Genomic DNA, 10,314 nt, shown 5'->3' with positions numbered 1-10,314 from the left:
ATGATACTGCTACTACTTTTAAAAGAGGTATAATAATAATAATTGTAACTAAAAGGTATTGCGTACTTGCTATGGTTTGATTTGAGTACTATAACAAACACTTTATAATATCTGTTTTCAGTATTAATAGGATGGTTTAAAGCAAATATTGTTATTCATTTTAACAAATAAAGAAACTGAGACTGAGAAAACACAAGTAACTTCTTTAGTTATATAGTTTTACTATAATGGTGAAGCTGGGATTTATATTCAATTTTTCCTTGTTTCCTGGACTGTGTTATTTATCATTTTCTTATTCCCACATATATGATTACTGTGTGTCAAACTCAAAAAGTATGTGAGATTCATTCTCTGTTCTCATGCACCTCATTCTATAGCAGGACAAGTAGAAGTGGAAATTTATAATTAGCAATTAGAAATCAATGTTAAATTTTCATGGGATGTTTGTGAGTCTGTGATAAGATGCCAATTGTCTGCAGTGGCCAGAAGAGAGTTAGGTTCAGGATCAATTTGCTGGGCCAACAAGGTTGAGAAGAACATTTGAGGCAAAGGGGATAAAAGCACAGAGGCATGTGGGCAAGGCTCATTGGTATCCACATGTAGCTGTGGGACCCCGGGGTGAAGGCACACAGTGGAGAAATGAAATAAATGAGGCAGGAGAGGTTTGGGGAAGTGAAATTATAATGAATATTTATATAATATATGAAGACTTTCTGCTACAGAAAATATGTTAGAAAGCCATACTTGTGTGTTTTGCCCCTTCAGTTATGTTTCTTCAGAGAAACATCTGTGCTCTTTTTATTTCTGAATATACAAAACCTAGCACAATGTGGTCGTTCTATAAATGTTTGAATGAAAACATAAGTAAACGAAAGAAAGTGAATAAGTGAATAGCATTAGCAGATAATAATATATACTTTTAGATTTCTCTGAATGCAAAGGTACAGAATTAGAAGATGCCAAGAAAAGATTTGATAAAAGGGAGAAGGGAAATGTGCAACAAAGATATACAAGATATTCAGAGCAGGAACTATCATTAAGTAATACAAGAAAACCCAGCGGGTGAGGCGAGGGCAGAGTGAGGAAGAAAAGATTGAGTACAGCAAATTTTAAGAGAAAACAGATGAGTTTTCTAACAGCCTAAGTTAGAGATGCTTGGCTCTCTCATTGTAACTTTGGTTTGGAAGCTAAGTGCCGTGGAATTAAGATTGACACAATGTCTATTTACATTGAGAGAATGCGTACAGGCTGACTAGAGGAGGTTCTAGGGTTGGACTCTGGGAAGGAAACACAAGGCATGTGTTTCAGAATCTTACTTTTCATCCCATCTATATGAAAAAGAGTATAGTATATGGGCCCTGGAGGAGTGAGAAACAAAATGAATCTTAAGTAATGAAATCTGAGGAAAAATTAATGAGATATGTGTTCAGTAGGGCAAAACAATGCAGGGAGGAACAATTTTCCCTATTTGTTATTCATCAGTATGTTTATTGGGGAAACTATATGATAGCTATAGGATTATTTTGGGTTTTTTTGATACTGGAGATTGCTTTATAACCCCAGTGCTTTAATTTTTTTGAGACAGGATCTCACTAAGTCACTGAGTGGTCCTGGCTAGGTTGAATTTAATGATCCTCCCACCCCAGATTTCCAGAGTGCTGGGATTACAGATGTGTGCTACCATGTCTGGCTGCATTATAAACAATTTTAAATGTTCTCTTTGTTTGATGCTATTTTTCTATGTCAAGCATATTTTATATTCAACAGTAGAAACTGAGCATTGAAGAAAAGTAAATCATACCTACAAATGAATTGCGTTCTTATAAAAAATAGAAACGAATGCTCAAACTTCAGTATCAAGATACAGTAAATGTAATTGCTTGCTTATTAGAAACATCATTAAGTAAGCTGTAGTTAGGTACAAAAACTAAGAGACATGAACACAAACTTTAGAGTACCTGATATGGTGGATTTTCTGTAGGAGTGGCTTTTTAGAATGACTTTGGAATTATAATATCCTTTCAATATGTGAGAATGGTCTTAAGATTTTGACTCGAAAGCGATTAGAAACATAACTGGAGATCCACCATGGTAAACAGTTTGCAAACTTAAGGTTATATAAAAGTGATAAATTCTATAGCTAGTGATATTTTAGAAATCTAAACTATAAAATATTTGTTCAGATCAAGTAACACCAATAAAGAGTTCCTCTAGGCAAGGGAAAACAAATCTATACCTTCAGAAACTTAACCCAAGTGTAATAGATATTTAAAAATCACACATAAACTGGGCATGGTAGCTCATATATGTAATCCCAGCACTCTGGAAGCTGAGGCAAGAGAATCACTGCAAGTTCGAGACCAACCTCGGCTACAAAGTGAGCTCAAGGCCAGCCTGAACTACATAGTGAGACCGTGTCTCAAAAAGATAAGTAAATAAATATAAAAAGCATACACAAATGTATAACCCAGTTATTTTTTCCCCAACAGAACAGCTGTGAAATCTACACTCATTCTAAAATAAGGAAGCACTAGGAACATTCAAGGTACTTTCTCCCAGTTTCCTTCTAATCATTAAAAGCAGATGTCATCCAGTTAGACATGGTGGTGAATGTCTATTATTCTAGTACTCTGGAAGGCTGAGGCAGGAGGAGCACAATTTAGAGCCCAGCCTAGACAACTTAGTGATTTAGTAGAGACCTTGTCTCAAAATAATAAATAAATAAATAAAAAGGAGAAGGTTTTAGCTTAGTGCTAAGACCCTGGGTTCAATTCTCATTATTAGAAAGAAAAAGTAGATGTCCTCTGCAGTCTAAACATAACATCTAAATTTTTAAACAGGAGCTGCTACCTAATTTTCTATGACACTTGGGGATACTATTTTACTGATGATGGTGCATTCACGGATTTCTCTTGTTTTCCTCCCTCGTTTAGGTTCTCCATCCTTTCCAGGAGCTACGGTTTACTATGATCATCTGGCCTGAAGATATGCAGGTTTTGGAACATGATAGACATTCAATGTCACCTTGGCTAACGAGAATGGAGAGCAATTGGGACAAAGAAAACCTGAGAATAATTAGAGTTTGGAGTTACCGGCCACCAAAGACACGCAGTGGACTTAAAAACAGGAAAGTGAAGCAAGTCCTCACACAGCTCTCATCTTGACAGGACCTGGGAGGAGGGCGAAGGGAAGAGCGATCCTCTAGGGCTGCGATTCCCATCTTCTAAGGCAGCCAGAAAAGATGAGACTCGAAAACTCTCTGATTGCTGATTCTGTCCCGACACCAGAGTGATTCACTAATCCAACTGAGCACAAACCTTGTAAAGCAGAGAAAGTGGACAAGTATTTTTTCACTCTTAAGGGAGGTTAAGAAAGTCCCTTTGCAGAAACTGCAAGGAGACCACAGTTGAAGGAAATGAATTTCATTAGTAATGTTTTATCAGTGCTTATTTGTTCTACACATTAAGAGCTTTTTCTTACATAGTCACTGAAAAATATTGAACACATATAAAATGAGTGCCCAAAACAAAGTAATTATCTATTTTGTAGTTTTTACCAGTCTTGTTTTCTGAAAATTTTTCTATTGCACGAATAAACCCATTAAAGTTTTACACTTATTATACCTGATATCACGTATTATTCTCAGTTTAACAAGATGGAGCTTAGAGATACTTTGGTACTGTCCAAAGTGACAAAGGAATTAGGCTTTGAAGAGATTTAAACCCATGTTCTGCCTGGTTCTATTATAAGATACAGATTCAGATTTGTTTACATTTAAATTTTATGACAAAAATGGTTAAGCTTTTACCTAGAAAATAGAGCATCTCAGGAGTTTTTGTTTCCAAAGTGTTGGGCTGTAGCAGAAGTATTTATTACACAAGAAGGTTGACTGCATATGAGGGTACAATACAGAACTGGAAAATAAAAGCCCAGGTTTAATATGCAATGTAAATGGAGTATACAGAGGCAATATGTAGGTATGTATCTGTTTATAGACAGACAGGCATACAATGTATAAATGTGTACACACTCTGGGAAGAGGAAAAATAGAATGATGTATTTCCAACAGATAGTGTTACCTTCATATGGGAGAACTTAGAGAATGTCGTATATCACAGAAAATCCACTACACTGCTGGCCCTTAGCGAAGAAATTGAAAAAGTATGTGCAGCAACCTCAATGACCAAAGCTAACCAAGCAGAAATTTACCATACAAATAAATGTCTGGAAGCTTTTGGCCATCAGTTTGAGAACATCTTGTAATTTTACAGGCCTAAGGTAATTTGTATTAATTTCATGATGACTTAATAAATTTAACATTAAAATATTTATTCAAGTTTTTTTTTTTTTTTTTTTTTGCTGAAGACTGTGTACAATCAAGTGTGTATACAATTCCTTAGGCTCTGATGACCAGGTAGGCTGAAGAGAGAGAGTAGTGGTCTTGCCTGGGTAGAAAGAGGCACGACTCAAAGTAGTTTCCCCAGTGGTCTCTGCAGAGTGGAGTGGATGCCCAGGACCAGGCTGCCCTTCTGCACAGCTGCCTTTCTGGGCTTGTGGTTTCAGGTACAGACATCCTACATGGCTGGTCACCAAAGCCCTTCATGGTCTGCTATCCAGCCTTTTTCACATCTTGCTTGCCCCATTCTTGGATTTCTCCCAGGTAACTTCTGGGATTATTTAAATGTCCTAGTGAACTATTTTGAAAACAATAAGCAAATTCGTAAGTGTGTGTGTGTGTGTGCTAAATTTCCTAAACTGCTAAAAACCCATGAAACCCAATTTTGACAATAAGCTATAATTCTGTGTAATTTTAGATACACCAAACCACCAAAGAGGTGACAAGCAGGCAGGTTTACTAAAAATAAAATACTAATATTTTGTCTTTTAAAAATGAATCACATATGGAAGAAATAAAAACTATTCCTTCAGAATCTGGTAGATTATTTTAGGTTATGTCATGAAAGAAATGGAATGTGCTCAATTAAAAATGATGGAGATATATTATTCTTTAAAGTAGCTGTCAGTTTAATTATTTAAAATTTTTATTCTCAGCTCAAGAGTCAAAAGACAAATTTTATATAACTAGATAGCCATTATAAAGCTAGCCAGGTGCCTTTGTCTTTCTTCTGGCTTTTATATTAAGCCCTATAGACTAAGTGCCTGGCTATAAATAAAACTATTGATGTTAAAAGGTCATGGCTACGACCTTTCACATGTTTCTTCTCCACTGTATCTATATACACTGTATACTTTCCTCAGAAAAGAGACTCTTTATTTAAGAGAGCTTAAACTCTTCAAATTTGTAATGTACTGGGGTTTTGGAATGTCTGGGGGCCTTAGTACATGAAGGACTGACCGTTCATCTCTGAACCCAGACAGAGTTAACCTCAGACAAGTGAGAAGTCTTATGTCAGTTGTCTGTATGATAAACTGTACTCTCACTAGCTTCCGACCCATTTAAGCCACTGGCAGGTCTGGCCTCAGGAGGCACATGGCATATAGAAACGGAATTACTTCTGTTTTTGGAGAAAGTGCCTGAACATTTAAGATAGGATTTTAAGTTTATAAATGTGCAGCATTGGCTAAACTAACATCTACAGATAGAAACTCTTGAAACTCTTGAAATGCCACTCTGCATTTCTATCACAGGCAAGTTTGAGACACTGAGATACGTTTCAAGATTCATAGCCTTGGCTTTTATTTGGAATATGTTCAACTTTGATTCATAAAATATTTTTATTACTTTACAGGGAGAAAGATAAGTTGAGTGCTGTAGGGAGCAGTAGTTGTGTATAGTAGTAACAATATACGATGAAAGTTAACACTGGTAAGGCCAATTCAGTATACACAGAAAAGCATGGGTCATGTTTTTGAAAATATTGAATATAATTCCTGCCTTTTATTTTGGAATATCTGTCATTAAGTTCTGGCAACTGGGGGCTGGGGATTTAGCTCAGCGGCATAAGCACCTGCCTTGCAAGCAGGCAGTCGTGAGTTCGATCCCCGGTACCGGTAAAAATGAAAAAGACAAAAAAAAAAAAAAAAAAAAAAAAAAAAAAGTTCTGGCAACTGTTCCATTTTCTTATTTAAATTTCTTTTAACCTAACATTAAAATGAATTTCCTTTAAAAATAAATATTGCAATTAGTTAAAAGTACATGTACGCTTCTTGAGGGCATGCTTGCTGTTTCTGATATCTTTGATTTCCAAATACACAATATAATACTGCATAGCACATGCTAACTTTGTTATGATAAATGAATGAACAATAGTCTAGTGAATTATTTTTGCATAATAGTTGGGAAAAATCCAGAAAGTGTTTCTGTCACACAGAAAGAAATGGTGGAGGAAGAGCTGGAATGATTCCTATAAAACTGTTCAAATAACAAATTTAAACAATGAAAGGGATCAGGTTGAATTTGAAAACACACAGGGATGGAGGAGCTTCATTTTTCTTCCACTAGGGAAGAGAATGACTATTAACATTGAATTCAATCATAACTTTCAGCTACCTAATACTAAGGACTTCATAATATATAGAGTTTTATCAAAATGTACAAAAATGAAAGAAATAATATCTTTTCCTTGAGTGTATGCTACATATGACTCTGAGAGTAGCAGGGTAAAAATCACTGTTTGGGTTAGAGTTTACTTTAACAGACTACCCTTTTCTGCATTTTGCAAGTGTTATATGGGAGAAATTTTTAGTTTTAAATTTTATTTTATTATGTTTGTTATGCTAAGGAACAAATCTAGGGTCTTGTACATTTTAGGCAAATGCACTACCACTGTCCCTTCTGAGCTGTATCCCCAGTTCTTTTTGGTCTTTTTTTTTTTTTTAAAGAAAAGAAAACTCTGAAACTCAAAATGGTTCTGACAGTAAATTTCATTACAATTTTATTTACTCTTGTACACATTCATATTCTGAAAAATAAAATAATTATTTTGTAAATCTGAAAATCATTAAGTTTACTGGACATTGGGAAAAGAATGCTTGAAATTGTTATATAGTGAGTAGGTTTTGAATATTAAGTGAAAATGTACTCTATAGAGGTGCAGAATATAAACTCATTAGTGGTACTAATGGCAATAGTAGCTGAAAGGGGCTGGGAACTTGAAAACTTTTAAGAAGAATTCAGTTAAGTGATTTGAAAGTAAAGAAAATTAGAAAAAGTCAGATTTATGTACACACAGATGATCTGGACACATTGTATTATTGTGTTGGGCTGAAATGATCTAATTAACCAATGAGCACTCAGTTGTACTTCAGTGAAGACCTGAAATGTGAACTAGAAAGTATTAGCTAAATGGGAATAATGCTGTCTATGCATGTGCAGGAAGCAAAGCCCTGAGGGCAAGAGACTGAGACCAAAGGCATGAAATACACGAATTGGAGGTGAGAACATGAAGATGCCACACTTTTGGTCAAAGATTACATTAGAAATATGGGCTGAAATTAGAGAAAAGCAAGAGAATGTTGATGTGAAGAGAAATCAAAAGCTAGAATTCAGTTTTTGTGATTAAAGATTTTTTGGCTTTTCTACTTTATATGTTTGAAGATAATTCATTTTCTCTGTATGCCTTGTCAGAGGAAGATCATATATTATTATCAAGAATCATTTAGAATTTTTTTTCTAGAAATATTGTCTGATAATTTTTCTCACTTACAGTGGAATACTTTAAATATGAAACCAGAATTCTGATTTCACCACATAAAGTGTCCTGGCTTGTTAAATATTTTGTTTCCAGTTAGGGTTGTTTGTTCCTAGAAACCATAGAAATGAAACTTTTAGTTACTTTACTTGTGGGTACATCTACTGCATTCCATTTCAGAGCTATTCAAGTTCAAGAATTTGTGACAATCATATTTGCATTATTTTTATATTTCAGTGGTCCTTCTATGCATACTGGTACAGCTTGCATCACCACTGTAGGTTAAGTATCTATTTATTTAATGATTAATGTGGTGCATGTGTCAGTAGATGCCAAAGCCAGATTATGTCTCTTTTGGCCCTAGGAGTCCAAAGTGCTAACTGCACAATACAAAGTAGCTACTTTAAAAATAACTGTCACTGTAAGACTCAAGCAATGAATGAATAAAATTCTCCTTGAGCTTCCATTTCAATTTAATTCATAGGTAAGAATTAAGGAATTTTAAATTCTTATTCTTAATTCATGAGTAAGAAGTTACAGGAAATTAACTGCCTTTCCTTTTTTCAGAATCATTTATTGTTAATTGAAGGATAACTAATATTTTTTAATGTCACTTACTTGGAAATAAGCATTTTCTTCTAAATCTAAGCAAAAAAGCAAGTATACAATCTCAGATTCCATGAAATATTTGAGGAATAAAATATCAACTACAAAGAAAATGTATGTAACTAATGATCATTTTGCCTTTTAAAAAACAAATCTTCACATTTCTCATATACCAAGGTTTAAAGATTCATAAATTGTAATTTAAAACCATGTCCACATATTCAGTGGCTATAGGCACTACAAATGCATGTAAAAGCCAAGCGACGACCACTTGCTTTAAAGATGATAACATCATTGGAATGTTAATAGAGTAAAAACTTTCTAAAGGAAAATTATTTTTGTACTGAACAAGGAAAGAATCAGATTGGCTTAGTCCATTTTGCACCTTTGTGCTGGGAATCTCTGGGTTTAAATTACAGAAGCTTCAGTCTTTGCTTTTCAATCCCTTAATCCTTAAGGAGCATAGGTTTCAGTTCAAGACAGCTTCACACAGAACATAAGAAAAGACTCTGTGAGCTACCTCAAGTACGATGATCTTTTTTTCAGCTGTGATCTTTCACTTGCATCCCATAGTAAAAATGACTTTGAGGCAAACCAGTGTCAAATAATTAATGCATTTTCAACGAAGGACTTTTTTTTCCCACTATGCTATAATGCAATGCATGAAAAGCAGTAAATGCTTTCATGTAAGCCACTTGTACCTGTGGTTTTCATCACTGTTTCACTGGGATCCCTCACATTAGAGAACCTTTGTGAGGTGTCTAAGTTGAAATGGAAAGAAAAGCTGGCCTGCGAGGTTTTACATCTGGTAGCCTACCCCATTACTTAAACAGGCTACATCTTAAAAAAAAAAAAAAAAAGACAGGGAAAAAAAAAGCAAGGAAGAAAAAGTTATACCAGTTGAATTGGGGCAATTATATTCTGATCTAAGGCATATATTTGTTGATTACTTCCAGGTGCTTCCTAAAAACATGTTTTCTTGATCTATAATTAATATTTTGCTAATGGAATACTAGCAAAATGCCACAAAACCACTCACCATTTCTCCATGCCATAAATGATAAGAGCTAATAGTAAGCATATTAAGATTCATAGGTTTTTAAGCATTATCCTAGTTTGTGTTACAACTCTTATTTAAAATTATAATACCCAGGTGCTGTATATGCTATTTGATCAAAGGAAATCAAAATGTAATGAGTTATAAGTTTTTTTCCCCTGATGATTTAAACTGTACATTACGGAAGGGGGTGTGATTTATTTTTGAGTCATTCTGGAAACAGTTATGAAAACCTTTAGTTAAATGGTGGTAACCGGAGTTATTGAATTGGCTGATATTTACCACTTCTAGGGGGTTGCAGGACTGCATTTTTTTAAAAAGGGAAAACTGAACTAAAATGTCTTTTAAAAATATCCACATTAGAAAGCAATACTATCGCTCACTGATTTTTAAATGAATATTTCCAGATTCCATACCACATGGTTATAGAAACACACACACACACACACACTCACACACACACACACACACACACACACACACACTCACAATCAAGACTTCAAAATTGACCTTTAGAGATAACAAAAAGTGACACTTGAGTTTTTTGATGGTGATGAATGCAGCCTCTAAATTACAATGAACAGTAGAGTTATAATTTTATGGGAACCTTTCTAATTTTTCTCACATTAACCTTGTGCTAAGAAATGCTGACAACTTTGAATTACAGGACTAAATTCACTTCCCATTCTTTGCCATCAGTGAGCATGATCAACCATTCTCCTTTAAGCAAATGAAATAAGATGCTTCAGAAGAGGGCTGAACACTCTTTTTCTTTTAGTTTTGATCTTCCTCAAATATTGTTTGACCTTAATCACTGTCTTCCAACAAGCTTAATGTGACATCACCTTGAAACAAAAACACACAGCTCTCAAGTCTGGCTCTGGAATGAAAAAGCCCTGATTATTAGTCCTCTGTGTGATCTTTTCAGATTGTACTGATGAGATGAAGTTTAATCTCGTTTCTCTCCTCTCCAGTACCACAAACCACAGGCAGTTTAAG

Source organism: Cavia porcellus, unplaced genomic scaffold, assembly GCF_034190915.1.
Source record: "Cavia porcellus strain 051 isolate PalLab524CR breed Dunkin Hartley unplaced genomic scaffold, mCavPor4.1 scaffold_10, whole genome shotgun sequence".
NCBI lineage: Eukaryota > Metazoa > Chordata > Mammalia > Rodentia > Caviidae > Cavia > Cavia porcellus.
Note: the sequence above shows the minus strand (reverse complement) of the source record.